General features: G+C 37.9%; 1 protein-coding gene and 1 long non-coding RNA gene across 3 annotated transcripts in view; one reads left to right on the top strand and one right to left on the bottom strand.

Moving 5' to 3' along the window:
* CPNE4 (copine 4) overlaps positions 1 to 17338 on the top strand; it is a 629469-nt gene that overhangs the window by 260359 nt on the left and 351772 nt on the right. The window lies entirely within an intron of this gene.
* Positions 7415 to 17338, bottom strand: part of LOC309659526 — a 56626-nt gene continuing 46702 nt past the window's right edge. The window contains exon 2 of the long non-coding RNA XR_014262863.1: positions 7415 to 13391. This is a non-coding gene — a long non-coding RNA (uncharacterized lncRNA). The remainder of the gene's footprint in view (positions 13392 to 17338) is intronic.

The following is a 17338-nucleotide window of genomic DNA, read 5'->3' as shown; positions in this document are numbered from 1 at the left end:
TTAGATCGTCTGCCCATTTTTGGATTGGGTTGTTTGTTTTTTGGTTATTGAGCTGCATGAGCCCCTTGTAAATGTTGGAGATTAATCCTTTGTCAGTTGCTTCATTTGCAAATATTTTCTCCCATTCTGAGGGTTGTCTTTTCATCTTGTTTATGGTTTCCTTTGCTGTGCAAAAGCTTTTAAGTTTCATTAAGTCCCATTTGTGTTTTTATTTCCATTTCTCTAGGAGGTGGGTCAAAAAGGATCTTGCTGTGATTTATGTCATAGAGTGTTCTGCCTATGTTTTCCTCTAAGAGTTTGATAGTGTCTGGCCTTACATTTAGGTCTTTTATCCATTTTGAGTTTATTTTTGTGTATGGTGTTAGGGAGTGTTCTGATTTCATGCTTTTACATGTACCTGTCCAGTTTTCCCAGCAACACTTATTGAAGAGGCTGTCTTTTCTCCACTGTATATGCTTGCATCCTTTATCAAAGATAAGGTGACCATATGTGCGAGGGTTTATCTCTGGGCTTTCTATCCTGTTCCATTGATCTATATTTCTGTTTTTGTGCCAATACCAAACTGTTTTGATTAATGTAGCTTTGTAATATAGTCTGAAGTCAGGGAGCCTGATTCCTGCAGCTCCAATTTTCGTTCTCAAAATTGCTTTGGCCATTCAGGATCTTTTGTGTTTCCATACAAATTGTGAAATTGTTTGATCTAGTTCTGTGAAAAATGCCAGTGGTAGTTTGATAGGGATTGCATTGAATCTGTAGATTACTTTGGGTAGTAGAGTCATTTTCACAATGTTGATTTTTCCAATCCAAGAACATGGTATATCTCTCCATCTATTTGTATCATCTTTAATTTCTTTCATCAGTCTTATAATTTTCTGCATACAGGTCTTTTGTCTCCTTAGGTAGGTTTATTCCTAGATATTTTATTCTTTTTGTTGCAATGGTAAACGGGAGTGTTTACTTAATTTCACTTTTAGATTTTTCATCATTACTGTATAGGAATGCAAGAGATTTCTGTGCATTAACTTTGTATCCTGCTACTTTACCTAATTCATTGATTTACTCTAGTAGTTTTCTGATAGCGTCTTTAGGATTCTCTATGTATAGTATCATGTCATCTGCAAACAGTGACAGCTTTACTTCTTCTTTTCCGATTTGGATTCCTTTTATTTCTTTTTCTTCTCTGATTGCTGTGGCTAACACTTCCAAAACTATGTTGAATAATAGTGGTGAGAGTGGGCAACCTTGTCTTGTTCCTGATCTTAGTGGAAATGGTTTCACTTTTTCACCATTGAGGACAATGTTGGCTGTGGGTTTGTCATATATGGCCTTTATTATGTTTAGGAAAGTTCCCTCTATGCCTACTTTCTGCAGGGCTTTTATCATAAATGGGTGTTGAATTTTCTTGAAAGCTTTCTCTGCATCTATTGAGATGATCATAAGGTTTTTCTCCTTCAATTTGTTAATATGATGTATCACGTTGATTGATTTGTGTATATTGAAGAATCCTTGCAGTCCTGGAATAAACCCCACTTGATCATGGTGTATGATCCTTTTAATGTGCTGTTGGATTCTGTTTGCTAGTATTTTGTTGAGGATTTTTGCATCTATGTTCATCAGTGATATTGGCCTGTAGTTTTCTTTCTTTGTGACATCTTTGTCTGGTTTTGGTATCAGGGTGATGTTGGCCTCCTAGAATGAGTTGGGGAGTGTTCCTCCCTCTGCAGTATTTTGGAAGAGTTTGAGAAGGATAGGTGTTAGCTCTTCTCTAAATGTTTGATAGAATTCGCCTGTGAAGCCATCTGGTCCTGGGCTTTTGTTTGTTGGAAGATTTTTAATCACATTTTCAATTTCAGTGCTTGTGATTGGTTTGTTCATATTTTCTATTTCTTCCTGGTTCAGTCTTGGCTGGTTGTGCATTTCTAAGAATTTGTCCATTTCTTCCAGGTTGTCCATTTTATTGGCATAGAGTTGCTTGTAGTAATCTCTCATGACCGTTTGTATTTCTGCAGTGTCAGTTGTTACTTCACCTTTTTCATTTCTAATTCTATTGATTTGAGTCTTCTCCCTTTTTCTCTTGATGAGTCTGGCTAATGGTTTATCAATTTTGTTTATATTCTCAAAGAACCAGCTTTTAGTTTTATTGATCTTTGCTATTGTCTCCTTCATTTCTTTTTCATTTATTTATGATTTGACCTTTATGATTTCTTTCCTTCAGTGAACTTTGGGGTTTTTTTGTTCTTATTTCTCTAGTTGCTTTAGGTGCAAGGTTAGGTTGTTTATTCGAGATGTTTCCTGTTTCTTGATGTAGGCTTGTATTGCTATAAACGTCCCTCTTAGAACTGCTTTTGCTGCATCCCATAGGTTTTGGGTTGTCGTATCTCCATTGCCATTTGTTTCTAGGTATTTTTTGATTTCCCCTTTGATTTCTTCAGTGATCACTTCGTTATTAAGTAGTGTATTGTGTAGCCTCCATATGTTTGTATTTTTTGCAGATCTTTTCCTGAAATTGATATCTTGTCTCATAGCGTTGTAGTCAGGAAAGATACCTGACACGATTTCAATTTTTTTAAATTTACCAAGGCTTGATTTGTGACCAAAGATATGATCTATCTTGGAGAATGTTCCATGAGCACTGGAGAAAAATGTGTATTCTCTTGTTTTTGGGTAGAATGTCCTATAAATATCAATTAAGTCCATCTTGTTTAATGTGTCATTTAAAGCTTGTGTTTCCTTATTTATTTTCATTTTGGATGATCTGTCCTTTGGTGAAAGTGGGGTGTTAAAGTCCCTTACTATGATTGTGTTACTGTCGATTTCCCATTTTATGGCTGTTAGTATTTGCCTTATGTATTCAGGTGCTCCTATGTTGGGTGCATAAATATTTACAATTGTTATACCTTCTTCTTGGATCGATCCCTTGATCATTATATAGTGTCCTTCTTTGTCTCTTGTAATAGTCTTTATTTTAAAGTCTATTTTGTCTGATATGAGAATTGCTACTCCAGCTTTCTTTTGATTTCGATTTGCATGGAATATCTTTTTCCATCCCCTCACTTTCAGTTAGTATGTTTCCCTAGGTCTGAAGTGGGTCTCTTGTAGACAGCATATATATGAGTCTTGTTTTTGTATCCATTCAGCCAGTCTTTGTCTTTTGGTGGGAGCATTTAATCCATTTACATTTAAGGAAATTATTGATATGTATGTTCCTATTCCCATTTTCTTAAATGTTTTGGGTTTGTTATTGTAGGTGTTTTCCTTCTCTTATGTTTCTTGCCTAGAGAAGTTCCTTTAGCATTTGTTGTAAAGCTGGTTTGGTGGTGCTGAACTCTCTCAGCTTTTGCTTGTCTGTAAAGATTTTAATTTCTCCATCAAATCTGAATGAGATCCTTGCGGGGTAGAGTAATCCTGGTTGTAGGTTTTTCTCCTTCTTCTCTTTAAGTATATCCTGCCACTCCCTTCTGGCTTGCAGAGTTTCTGCTGAAAGATCAGCTGTTAACCTTATGGGGATTCCCTTGTGTGTTATTTGTTGTTTTCCCTTTCTGCTTTTAATATGTTTTCTTTATATTTAATTTTGGATAGTTTGATTAATATGTGTCTTGGCATGTTTCTCCTTGGATTTATCCTGTATGGGACTCTCTGTGCTTCCATGACTTGATTAACTATTTCCTTTCCCATATTAGGGAAGTTTTCAACTATAATCTCTTCAAATATTTTCTCAGTCCCTTTCTTTTTCTCTTCTTCTTCTGGGACCCCTATAATTCGAATGTTGGTGCATTTAATGTTGTCCCAGAGGTCTCTGAGACTGTCCTAAGTTCTTTTCATTCTTTTTTCTTTATTCTCCTCTTCAGGAGTTATTTCCACTATTTTATCTTCCAGGTCACTTACCCGTTTTTCTGCCTGAGTTATTCTGCTATTAATCCCTTCTAGAGTATTTTTACTTTCATTTTTTGTGTTTTTCATCGTTGCTTGTCTCCTCTTTAGTTCTTCTACATCCTTGTTAAATGTTTCTTGCATTTGGTCTATTCTATTTCCAAGATTTTGGATCATCCTTACTCTCATTATTCTGAATTCTTTTTCAGGTAGACTGCCTATTTCCTCTTCATTTGTTAGGTCTGGTGTGTTTTGACCCTGCTCCTTCATCTCCTGTGTGTTTTTCTGTCTTCTCATTTTGCTTACCTTACTGTGTTTGTGGTCTCCTTTTTGCAGGCTGCAGGTTTGTAGTTCCCATTGTTTTTGGTATCTGTCCCCAGTGGCTAAGGTTGGTTCAGTGGGTTGTAGGGGCTTCCTGGTGGAGGGGACTAGTGCCTGTGTTCTGGTGGATGAGGCTCGATCTTGTCTTTCTATGTGGCACGTCCACGTCTGGCGGTGTGTTTTGGGGTGTCTGTGGCCTTATTATGATTTTAGGCAGCCTCTCTGCTAATGAATGGGGCTGTGTTCCTGTCTTGCTATTTTTTGGCGTAGGGTGTCCAGCACTGTAGCTTGCTGGTCGTTGAGTGAAGTTGGATCTTGATGTTGAGATGGAGATCTCTGAGGGATTTTTGCCATTTGGTATTACGTGGAGCTGGGAGGTCTCTTGTGGGCCAGTGTCCTGAAGTTGGCTCTCCCACCCCAGAGGCACAGCCCTGATGCCTGGCTGGAGCACGAAGAGCCTTTCATCCACACGGCTCAGAATAAAAGGGAGAAAAAATAGAAGGAAAGAAAGAAAGAAAAAGGATAAAATAAAATAATGCTATTATAATAAAATAAGAAAAAAATATTAAGAAAAAAATTTTAAGAAAAATTTTTTTTAATTTTTTAAAATAAATGTATTAATTTTTTATAATAAAAATAAGAAAAAAATTATTCAGAAAATTTATTAAGAAAAAATTTTTTAATTTTTTAAAATAAAAAGTAAGAAAAAATTTATTATGAAAAAAATTTTTTTTTAATTTTTTAAAATAAAAAGTATATATTAAGAAAGAAAATTTTTTTATTTTTGAAATAAAAAATAAGGAAAAATTATTAAGTAAAAAAACTTTTTAAGTAAAAAAAAAAAACAAAAAACGGATGGACCGAACCCTAGGAGAAATGGTGAAAGCGAAGCTATACAGACAAAATCTCACCCAGAAACATACACACATACACTCACAAAAAAAGGAAAAGGGGAAAAATTAATATATCCTGCTTCCAAAGTCCACCTCCTCAATTTGGGATGATTCTTTGTCTATTCAGGTATTCAACAGATGCAGGTACATCAAGTTGTTTGTGGAGCTTTAATCTGCTGCTTCTGAGGCTGCTGGGAGAAATTTCCCTTTCTCTTCTTTGTTCGTACAGCTCCCGGGGTTCAGCTTTGGATTTGGACCCACCTCTGTATGTAGGTCGCCTGAGGGCGTCTGTTCTTCGCTCACACAGGATGGGGTTAAAGGAGCAGCTGCTTCGGGGGCTCTGGCTCACTCAGGCGGTGGGCAGGGAAGGGTATGGATGTGGGGCGAGCCTGCGGCGGCAGAGGCCAGCATGACATTGCAGCAGCCTGAGGCGCGCCGTGTGTTCTCCTGGGGAAGTTGTCCCTGGATCACGGGAGCCTGGCAGTGGCGGGCTGCACAGGCTCCCGGGAAGGGTGGTGTGGATAGTGACCTGTGCTTGCACACAGGCTTCTTGGTGATGGCAGCAGCAGCCTTAGTGTGTCATGCCCGTCTCTGAGGTCCTCGCTGATAGCCGTGGCTCGCGCCCGTTTCTGGAGCTCGTTTAGGCAGCGCTCTGAATCCCCTCTCCTTGCGCACCGCGAAACTAAGAGGCAAGAAAATGTCTCTTGCCTCTTCGGCAGCTGCAGACTTTTTCCCGGACTCCCTCCCGGCTAGCTGTGGCGCACTAGCCCCCTTCAGGCTGTGTTCACGCCGCCAACCCCAGTTCTTTCCTTGGGATCCGACCTCTGAAGCCCGAGCCTCAGCTCCCAGCCCCCGCCCGCCCCCGCGGGTGAGCAGACAAGCCTCTCGGGATGGTGAGTGCTGGTTGGCACCGCTCCTCTGTTCAGGAATCTTTCCGCTTTGCCCTCCGCACCCCTGTGGCTGCGCTCTCCTCTGTGGCTCCGAAGCTTCCCCCCTCTGCCACCCACAGTCTCTGCCCTCGAAGGGGCTTCCTAGTGTGTGGAAACCTTTCCTCCTTCACGGCTCCCTCCCACTGGTGCAGGTCCCGTCCCTATTCTTTTGTCTCTGCTATTTCTTTTTTCTTTTGCCCTACCCAAGTACGTGGGGAGTTTCTTGCCTTTTGGGAGGTCTGACATCTTCTGCCAGCGTTCAGTGGGTGTTCTGTAGGAGCAGTTCCACGTGTAGATGTATTTCTAATGTATCTGTGGGAAGGAAGGTGATCTCCACGTCTTACTCTTCCGCCATCTTGCCCAGACCTCCACTCCAAGACTTTTTAAGGAGAGGCCAAGAAAGTGGCTCTGCCCAGAGCTGCCACTTCTGTGGTGTTAGTAGGGCAGGGTGGGGTAACAGGGAACCAGTCTAAAGGGCTTCCTCCTTTCAGCCCTCTGGATATAAGGAGCAGGCTTTTCCTGGGAATAATTTATATTTATTGTGCACTGTGGTGGTTCTGAGTTGCAGGCAGCTCTAGCACCCAGACTAAGATATATATGAGAAATAAATAAATAAAGCCCAGGGAACTCACTGCGAAGTCTTCCTTCTTTCTTAGCCTGACCATCCTCTTAATTTCACCCTTTAAAATCTTCTGATACTTTGTGCAGGTCCAGGGTTTTAGTTATAATTAACAGTAGTAGGGTGAAATGTATTTATTCCCTCTTGACCAGAACCAGAAGCTATCATTTTATTTTCATTAGTAGTGACATTGAATTTTTCTAAATTTATTATTGGGCTTCCCTAGTGGCGCAGTGGTTGAGAATCTGCCTGCCAATGCAGGGGACACGGGTTCAAGCCATGGTCTGGGAAGATCCCACATGCTGCGGAGCGACTAGGCCCGTGAGCCACAATTACTGAGCCTGCGTGTCTGGACCCTGTGCTCCGCAACAAGAGAGGCCGCGATAGTGAGAGGCCCGCACACCGTGATGAAGAGTGGCCCCCACTTGCCGCAACTAGAGAAAGCCCTCGCACAGAAACGAAGACCCAACACAGCCAAAAATAATTAATTAATTAAATTTATTATTAATTTTTATTTATTCTTCTTTGAATTACTTGTTCATTTCTTGGCCAATTTCAAATGAGATTTAAATGTTTTTCTAATTATTTAATATGAATACTTTATATGTATTACTTGTTTATAATAATTTTATTTGCTATAAAATTTCTCCAATTTTTTTCCTTTTATATGTATTATTTTTGACAAATCTATAGTTTTTTTCCATTGTGATTTCTTCTTTTTACATTCTAAGATCAGATAAATGGCAGTAATATTTTCTTTTTTTTTTTCTTTTATCCATACCTTTTTTTTTTTTAAACATCTTTATTGAAGTATAATTGCTTTACAATGGTGTGTTAGTTTCTGCTTTATAACAAAGTGAATCTGTTATACATATACATATGTTCCCATAACTCTTCCCTCTTGCATCTCCCTCCCTCCCACCCTCCCTATCCCACCCCTCTAGGTGGTCACAAAGCACCGAGCTGATCTCCCTGTGCTATGCGGCTGCTTCCCACTAGCTATCTATTTTACATTTGGTAGTGTATATATGTCCATGCCACTCTCTCACCCTGTCACATCTTACCCTTCCCCCTCCCCATATCCTCAAGTCCATTCTCTAGTAGGTCTGTGTCTTTATTCCTGTCTTGCCACTAGGTTCTTTATGGCCTTTTTTTTTTTTTTTCCTTAGATTCCATATATATGTGTTAGCATACTGTATTTGTTTTTCTCTTTCTTATTTAAAAAAAATTTTTAAAGTATATTTGATTTACAATGTTGTGTTAATTTCTGCTGTACAGCAAAGTGATTCAGTTATACATATATACATTCTTTTTTAATATTCTTTTCCATCATGGTTTATCATATGATGTTGAATATAGTTCTCTGTGCTATATAGTAGGACCTTGTTGTTTATCCATTCTATATAATAGCTTACATCTGCTAACCCCAAACTCCCACTCCATCCCGTCTCCAACCCCCTCCCCTTTGGCAACCATAAGTCTATTCTCTATGTCCCTGAGTCTGTTTCTGTTTCATAGATAGGTTCATTTGTGAACTTATATTTTAGATTCTACATATGTGATATCATATGATATTTGTCTTTTTCCTTCTGACTTCACTTAGTATGATAATCTCTAGTTACATCCATGTTGCTGCAAATAACCTTATTCCATTCTTTTCATGGCTGTGTAATATGGGTTATTTGTTTTTCTGTTGTTGAGTTGTATGAGCTGTTTGTATATTTTGGAAGTTAAACCCTTGTTCATCACATCATTTGCAAATATTTTCTCCCAGTCTTTAGGTTGTCTTTTTGTTTTGTTTATGGTTTCTTTTGCTGTGCAAAAGCTTGTAAGTTTGATTAGATCCCATTTGTTTATTTTTGTTTTTATTTCTCTTGCCTTGGGAGACTGATCTAAGAAAATATTGGTATGATTTATGTCAAAGAATGTTTTTGCTATGACCTCTTCTAGGAGTTTTATGGTGTCATGTCTTATGTTTAAGTCTTTAAGCCATTTTGAGGTTTTTATGTGTGTGTATGGTGAGAGGATGTGTTCTAACTTCATTGATTTATATGAGGCTGTCCAACTTTCCCAACACCACTTGCTGAAAAACTGTCTTTTTCCCATTGTATATGCTTGCCTCCTTTGTTGAAAATAAACTGACAGTAGGTGTATGGGTTTATCTCTGGGCCCTCTATTCTGTTCCATTGATCCGTATGTCAGTTTTTGTGCCAATACCACACTGTTTTGATTACTGTTGCTTTGTAGTATTGACTGAAGTCTGGGAGGGTTATGCCTCCTGCTTTGTTCTTTTTCTTCAGGATTGCTTTGGCAATTCTGGGTCTTTTATGGTTTCATATAAATTTTAGGACTATTTGTTCTAGTTCTGTGAAAAATGCCATAGATAATTTGATAGGGATCACAATCTGTAGATTGCTTTGGGTAGTATGGCCATTTTAACAATATTAATTCTTCCAACCCAAGACCATGGGATATCTTTCCATTTCTTCGAATCATCTTCAATTTCCTTTATTAATGTTTTATAGTTCTCAGTGTAAAAGCCTTTCACCTCTTTGGTCAGGTTTATTCCTAAGTATTTTATTTTGGGGTTTTGGTTTTAAAAGGCTTTTTTTTTTTTTTTTTTTACATTCCCTTCTGATATTTCATTGTTAGTGTAAAGAAATGCAACTTATTTCTGTATGTTAGTCTTATATCCTGCTACCTTGCTGAATTTGTTTATCAGTTCTAGTAGTTTTTGTGTGGAGTCTTTAGGGTTTTCTATATATAGCATTATGTCATCTGCATATAATGACAATTTTACCTCTTCCTTTCCAATTTGGTCTGATTGCTGTGACTTGGACTTCCAATACTATGTTGAATAGAAGAGTTGAGAGTGGGCATCCTTGTCTTGTTCCAGATTTTAGCAGGATGTCTTCCAACTTTTCACCATTGAGTATTATATTGGCTGTGGGTTTGTCATAAATAGCTTTTATCATGTTCAGATATGTTCCCTCTATACCCATTTTGGTAAGAGTTTTTATCATGAATGGATGTTGAACTTTGTCAAATGCTTTTTCTCCATGTAGTTTTGTCTCTTCTTTTGTTTATGTGGTATATCGCATGGATTGATTTGCATATGTTGAACCATCCCTGTGAACTTGGGATGAATCCCACTTGGTCCTGGTGTATGATCTTTTTTATGGGTTGTTGGACTTGGTTTGCTAATATTTTGTTGATAATTTTTGCATCTGTATTCATCAAAGATATTGGCCTATAATTTTCTTTTTTGGTGGTATCTTTGTCTGCTTTTGGTATCAGGGTGATGTTGGCTTCATAGAATCTCTTTGGGACTGTACCCTTCTCTTCAATTTTTTGGAAGAGTTTGAGAAGGATCAGTTTAACTTCTTGTTTGTATATTTGGTAGAATTCACCTGTGAAGCCAGCTGGTCCTGGACTTTTTTGTGTAGGGAGTTATTAAATCACAGATTCTATTTCACTTCAAGTGATTGATCTGTTCAAATTATCTATTTCTTCTTGATTGAATTTTGCTGGGCTGTATGTTTCTAGAATCTTGTCTGTTTATTTTAGGTATTTGAATTTGTTGGCATACATTTGTTCATAGTATTCCCTTATGATTTTTTTTGTATTTCTGTGGTATCGGTTGTTATGTCTCCTTTTTCATTTCTTATTTTGTTTATTTGGGTTCTCTCTCTTTTCTTCTTGGGGAACCAGGCCAGAGGTTTGTCAAAGAACCAGCTCTTCGTTTCATTGATTTTTTCTATTGTTTTTTAAATCTCTATTTTATTTATTTCCTCTCTGATCTTTATTATTTCCTTCCTTATGCTGATTTTAGGTTTTGTTTGTTCTTCTTTTTCTAATTCTTTTAGGTGGTAGGTTAGGTTGTTTATTTGAGATTTTTCTTGTTTTTTGAGAAAGGCCTGTATCACTATGAACTTCCCTCTAAGAACTGCTTTTGCTGCATCCCATAGCTTTAATATGGTTGTGTTTTCATTGTCATTTGCCTCCAGGTATTTTTTAAATTTTCTCTTTTATTTCATTGTTGACCAATTTGTTTTTTAGTAGATTGTTGTTTAGTCTCCATGTAATTGTTTTTTTCTCATTTCTTTTTCTGTGGTTGATTTCTAGTTTCATGCCATTGTGGTCAGAAAAGATGCTTGAGATAATTTCTATACTTTTAAATTTGTTGAGGCTTGTTTTGTGCCCTAGTATGTGGTCAAGCCTAGAGAATGTTCCATGATGTGCACTTGAAAAGAATGTGTATTCTGGGTTTTTTTTTGGATGTACAGTAAGTCCCCTACATACAAATGAGTTCTGTTCCAAGAGTGCATTTGTAAGTCCAGTTTGTTCATAAGTCCAACAAAGTTAGCCTAGGTACACAACTAACACAATCAATTATATAGTACTGTACTGTAATAGGTTTATAATACTTTTCACACAAATAATACATATAAACAAACACAAAAAATAAAACATTTTTAATCTTACAGTACAGTACCTTGAAAAGTACAGTAGTACAGTACAACAGCTGGCATACAGGGGCTGGCATCGAGTGAACAGGCAAGAAGAGTTACTGACTGGAGGAGGGAGAGGAGGTGGGAGATGGTAGGGCTGAAGGATCATCAGCAATAGGAGATGGAGGGCAAGCTGCAATTTCACTCATGCCTGACGTTGATGGTACAGGTTCTGGTTCCTTGCTGGATTCAATTCCATCTACCCTCTTGAAAAAACAATCCAGTGATGTCTGGGTAATAGCTCTTTTTTTCTCATCATAGATGACACGGTAGCACTGTATTGCATTCTGAATGGCTGCTGCAACCTTCAAGTACCATTCTACATTCGGGTCCTGTGCGTCAAAAACTAATAGTGCCTCCTCAAATAAAGAAAATCCCCTTGCCATTTCCTGCATCATGAATCTCTTTGGTTCTTCAGTTTCTTCTTCAACCTCTTGTCTCTCTTTGTCCTTTCTCTTGTTTCTGGAAATCCTGGGCTTGAAATAAAGATACTGTACTACTGTACTCTATACAGTACTGTACAGTAAAGTACACAAAAGCACAACCACTTGTAGAGAATGCATGCACGTGACAATGTACACCAGACACGTGAACTAACTTACATAATTGGACATGTGAACGCACATTCGCATCTTTGAAAGTTCACAACTTGAAGGTTTGTGTGTAGGAGACTGAAAATATCAATTAGGTCTAACTGCTCTATTGTGTCATTTAGGATCTCTGTTGCTTATTGATTTTCTGTCTCAAAGATCTGTCCATTGATGTGAGTGGAGTGTTTTAAAATCTCCTATGTCTGTTAGTATTTGTTTTATGTATTTGGGTGCTCCTATATTAGGTGCATATATGTTGATGAGTATAAAATCCTCTTCTTGTATTGATCCTATTATCATTATATACTGTCTTCTTTTATCTTTCTTTATGGTCTCTGTTTTGAAGTCATACTGTGATATGAGTATTTTGACCCCCGCTTTTGTGTCATTTCTGTTTGAATGAGATATCTTTTTCCATCCCCTCATTTTCAATCTATGTGTGTCCTTTGCCCCAACGTGGGTCTCTTGTAGGCAGCATATTGTAGGCTCTTGTTTTTTTTTTTATCCAATCTGCCACTCTGTGTCTTTTGATTGGATCATTTCTCCCATTGACATGTAAGGTAATTATTGATAGATATGTATTTATTAGCTTTTTAAACCTTGTTTTCCCATTGATTTTATATTACTTCTTTGTCCCTTTCTTTTTCTCTTTGTTTTTCTTTTTGTGGTTTGATTATTTTCTTTTGTATTATACTTATGTTCTCTTCTTTTTTGGCTTTTGTGGTTCTATTGTATGTTTTTGATTTCCGCTTACCCTGTTTTTCAAGTATGTTAACCCCTACTTATATCTAATTGCCTTAGACAGGTAATCATATAGGCCCAAACACATTCTAGGGAAAAAAAAATCTACATTTTCTTACTACTCTCTTCCCCCACATTTCATGATTTTGATGTCCTCTTTTATGTCTTCATGTTCATCCTTTTGCTGTTCATTCCGGTTATCATCACTTTCACAGATATTCTTTGATTTTTTTTTTTTTTTAATCTGTGTACTGGCTTATTTAAGTGATTTACTTTCCAACTGTGATTTTCTCTTTCCTACAGATTCTTATTTTTTTTCTATTTAGAGAAGACCTTTCAATACTTCCTTTAAGATAAGTTTAGTATTGCTGTATTCTTTTAGTTTTTCCTTGTTTCAGAAATTCTTTCATCTTCTATTCTAAAGGATAATCTTTTGTTTGTTTATTTGTTTGTTTTACACATTACTACAACATTAACATCTTAAAACATCACTCTTTTTTTTTCTAACATCTTTATTGGAGTATAATTGCTTTACAATGGTGTGTGAGTTTCTGCTTTATAACAAAGTGAAGCAGCTATATATATAAATATATCCCCATATCTCCTCCCTCTTGTGTCTCCCTCCCACCTTCCCTATCTCTCCCCTCTAGGTGGTCACAAAGCACTGAGCTGATCTCCCTGTGCTATGTGACTGCTTCCCACGAGCTACCTATTTTACATTTGGTAGTATTTATAAGTACATGCCACTCTCTCACTTCGTCCCAGCTTACCCTTCTGCCTCCCCGTGTCCTCAAGTCCATTCTCTATGTCTGCATCTTTATCCCTATCCTGCCCCTAGGTTCTTCAGAACCTTTTTTTTTTTTTTTAAGATTCCATATGTATGTGTTAGCATACTGTATTTGTTTTTCTCTTTCTGACTTACTTCACTCTGTATGACAGAGTCTAGGTCCATCCACATCACTACAAATAACTCGATTTTGTTTCTTTTTATGGCTAAGTAATATTCCATTGTATATATGTGCCACATCTTGTTTATCCATTCATCTTTCGATGGACACTTAGGTTGCTTCCATGTCCTGGCTATTGTAAATGAGCTGCAATGATCATTGTGGTACATGACTCTTTTTGAATTATGGTTTTCTCAGGATATATGCCCAGTACTGGGATTTCTGTGTCATATGGCATCTAAAGGATACTCTTGTTGGGTAGAGTATCCTAGGTTGCAGATTTTTCCCTTTCAGGATTTTGAATTTATTTTGCCACTCCCTTCTGGCCTACAGTGCTTAGGTAGAGAAATCAGCTGATAGCCTTATGGGGGTTCCCTTGTAATTAACTCTTTGTTTTTCTCTTGCTGCCTTTAGTATCCGCTCTTTATCTTTAAGTTTTGCTATTTTTACTATAATATGTCTTGGTGTAGGTCTGTTTGTGTTTATCTTCTTTGGGACCCTCTATGCTCCCTGTACCTGGATATCTGTTTTCTTCATTAGGTTTGGGAAGTTTTCTGCATAATTTCTTCAAATACATTTTGAATCCCCTTTTCTCTTTCTTCCCCTTCTAGAATCCCTATTATGTGTAGATTGGCACACTTTATATTATCTCATAGGTCTCTTATATTGCTTTCAATTTTTTAATTTGGCTTTCTGTCTGCTGTTCTGATTGGGTGATTTCATTATTCTATCTACCAGGTCACTTATTCGTTCTTCTGAATTATTCATTCTGCTATTCATTGTCTTTAGCTCAGCTTTTGTCTCAGCAAATGAGTTTTCTCATTTTTCTTGGTTCCCCTTTATAGTTTCTAGTTCCTTTTTACAGTATTCTGCATTTCTGTCAATAGCCTTTCTTAATTCCTTCAGTATTTTCATTATCTCCTTTTTCAATTCAGTGTCATTAGACTGAAGAGATCTGTTTCATTGTTTATTCTTTCAGGGGAATTCTTATGGTCTTTTAACTGGGAGTAGTTCCTCTGCTTCTTCATTTTACTTATATTTTCCTTACTCTGAGAGTTTAGGAGAAATAATTATCTACTGTGGTCTTGGAGGGCTATTTATATGTGAGAGTATCCCTGTGTAGCTTCTTTGGTTTTAATATTTTTAGTGGAAGGGCTGTTTTTAGTATGGATGTCTGTTGCCTCTTTCCTCAGCTTGTGCTGGCCATTATCCCCTTGATAGGGGATGTGCAGATGTGGTGTCTGGTGCCTGTTCCTGGAGTTCTCAGTGGTGGTGGCAGCTCACATGCACCCCTGAAGCACACAATGGGAGCAGAAGCAGCTCTTGACCACTTCTGAATTCCAGGAGGATGGCAGCAGCAGCTTGTGACTGCTCCTGGAACTTCTATAGGTGGTGTCCTGCCACCTGAGAGCACACATCGGGAAAAAGGCTGCAGTGGCAGGTCCCAGATCTCCCCTGACACACCTGCCAGACAATGGCGCCTGGCCTCTAAGGAGGCCCAGGCTTCCTCCACGTACACCCTCAGTTGCTATCACACCACACTCCAGCCCCTTCAGTCTCTTTCTGCACAGCCAACCCCAGTCCTCTCCTCCAGGTCTGATCTCCGAAGCCTGAGTGCCGCCAGCCCCTACCTGCACCAGTGGATGCACATCTCAGGCTAGAGAGTGTGGGGTGGTGGTACTAACCATCTGTGCAGGCCACTTTCCATTCTGGCTGCCACAAACCAGTTGCTGTGTTCTCCTCTGAGGTTCTGAAGCTCCTCTCTGTCCCGGCTGTTCTCCCTCCTGGTGAGGGGACTTCCCAGAGATTGGGAACCTTTCCTCTTTCACAGCTTCTTCCCAGGGGCACAGGTCTAGTCCTGATTACCTTCCCACTTCCTTCCTTTTTTTCTTTTGTCCTACCAGTTACATGGAGATTTTCTTGCCTTTTCAGAAGTCTGAGGTCTTCTGCCAGTGTTCCATAGATATTCTTTGAGAATTGTTCCACATGTAGATGTATTTTTGATGTATTTGTGGGAGGAGATGAGCTTCACGTGTTGCTACTCCACCATCTTGATCACCAACGAATTTATTTTTATTCTTTTGTGAGAAGTGATGTAACTTGATCTTTTTTCTTCCAAATAGTTAATTGTCTCAGCATCTTTGTTTACTTAGTGATCCTTTCTTTCTCTACTAACAGATATAATTATTGAATGAATAAGCCCTTTTTCCTTCAAAGAAGAATTTCTTTGCCACTCACACCTTCAAGCCCAACAAACCCTCTCTTTGAATCAAAATAAGAAAATAAAATCTAACTTCTATCATAAAAGGTGACAAAAAATCTCCTTGTCTTCACTTTTCTACTCCCCACTCGTCAGTCCACATCTAAAGGGATAAGCAAGTAAATGAGCCAAACAAAGAAATAAGAGAAATTTAAAAGGAGATAATTAAATTTGGCTGTCCTATGAAACTAACAAAGGGAGAAAATGCAGAAGATAAAGGTTATTATAAAATCTAAAAAGGTAATTTAAGCCACAGGCTTTCACTGTAGTCTGCATTTTTCTCCCTAGCTTTTGTCTTTTAAAAAATGAAAAACATGAATATTTATTGTCATCTTTTCAAAATGTGGAATTAAAATTAGTGTTTCATAGAGAAGTAAAATAATTGTATCTTAGTTCACAGACATTTATGCTTTTCCTGCTTAATGTTTAATTCTTTGAATTATTCAAATAATTTTAATTGGCCATTTTAATAACTATATGAATTTAAATATATACCACAGACCTCAATTGCCATCACTTTTATACAGATGGGGAAAATATACCCCAAATGCCAGTTTCCTCTTGCTGGTATGTACGTGACTCAGTAGAGGAAGGAATCATGATGAAATGTAGGGTAAAGGAGAGGAAATGGTGGATGTTCTTGATGAGTCAGTGGTAACCTTTGCAAATTTTCCCAATTTCAATGAATTATTCTTGAGCAAGTCAGCCCAGCCAAGTTTTATATCTTGATACTCTTCTGGCACAGATAGAATTTTTAACTGTAGAGGCTGAGAGATCATCTTTGTTCCCAAAGCAGCCTCACTTGACCTAGAATTTACTGGCACTCTCCACTCAAACCACCAACATATTGATATAAATGTCAATTATACAATATAAAATATACCGATCAAATAGAACCTTGAGCCCTTGGCAGTGAGGACTCAGGGTGGCCCGAACAGAAAGGATTTTAGTCATTGAAATTAAAGGCCCAGAATCTTTTTTTGACCAGAAGAGAACTAATATTTAAAAGCACCTGCTCATATTTTGGGTATAGTCTGGTTTCCCTGTAACTGTTTTCACACTTGATACTGAGGCAGCAAATCCAGTGGTTAAGAGAGTATAGGTTTGAAAACAGGCTTGAGTTTGAGCCCTGATCTGTTACTTCCTAATTATTTTAAATAGTTTAATTTCAATAAGCCTCAGTTTCCTCATTTATAAATGGGGCTAATAATACCTCCCCCTCAAGATTGTTGGTGGATTAAGGGAGATATAAGTGAAGTGCTGTGCCTGAAACAGTGACTGTAAATAAATAGTAACCGATATGAATGGAAAAAAAAAGTAAAAGCACCTGCTCGGTGGTTTCACATATTCTCCCATCTAATTGTCACCTCAGTCTGCAAAACAGGCACTGATGGCCCCACTTCACAGATGAGGGAAAATTAAACTTGGTGAGATTGTCTCTAGCTCAAGGTTTCAGACTTGGTAAGTGATGGAGTTGGCATTTAAATCTGGATTTTGGACTCCAGAGTCCAAGCTAGTCACTCTAAGGCTCTAGGGACACAGAGATGATTTTAGGGGAAATCTGGACACAGAGTTAAGTAATCCTGAATCACACAGTGAGGCAGTTAGACCTTCTAAATTCTCTTTCTATTCTTCTGATGATAGCAAAAAGAAAGTT

This window comes from Balaenoptera physalus, assembly GCF_965194825.1.
Source record: "Balaenoptera physalus genome assembly, chromosome: 4".
NCBI lineage: Eukaryota > Metazoa > Chordata > Mammalia > Artiodactyla > Balaenopteridae > Balaenoptera > Balaenoptera physalus.
The sequence above is the reverse complement of the archived record's forward strand: the minus strand, read 5'-3'. Positions and strand labels throughout refer to the sequence as shown.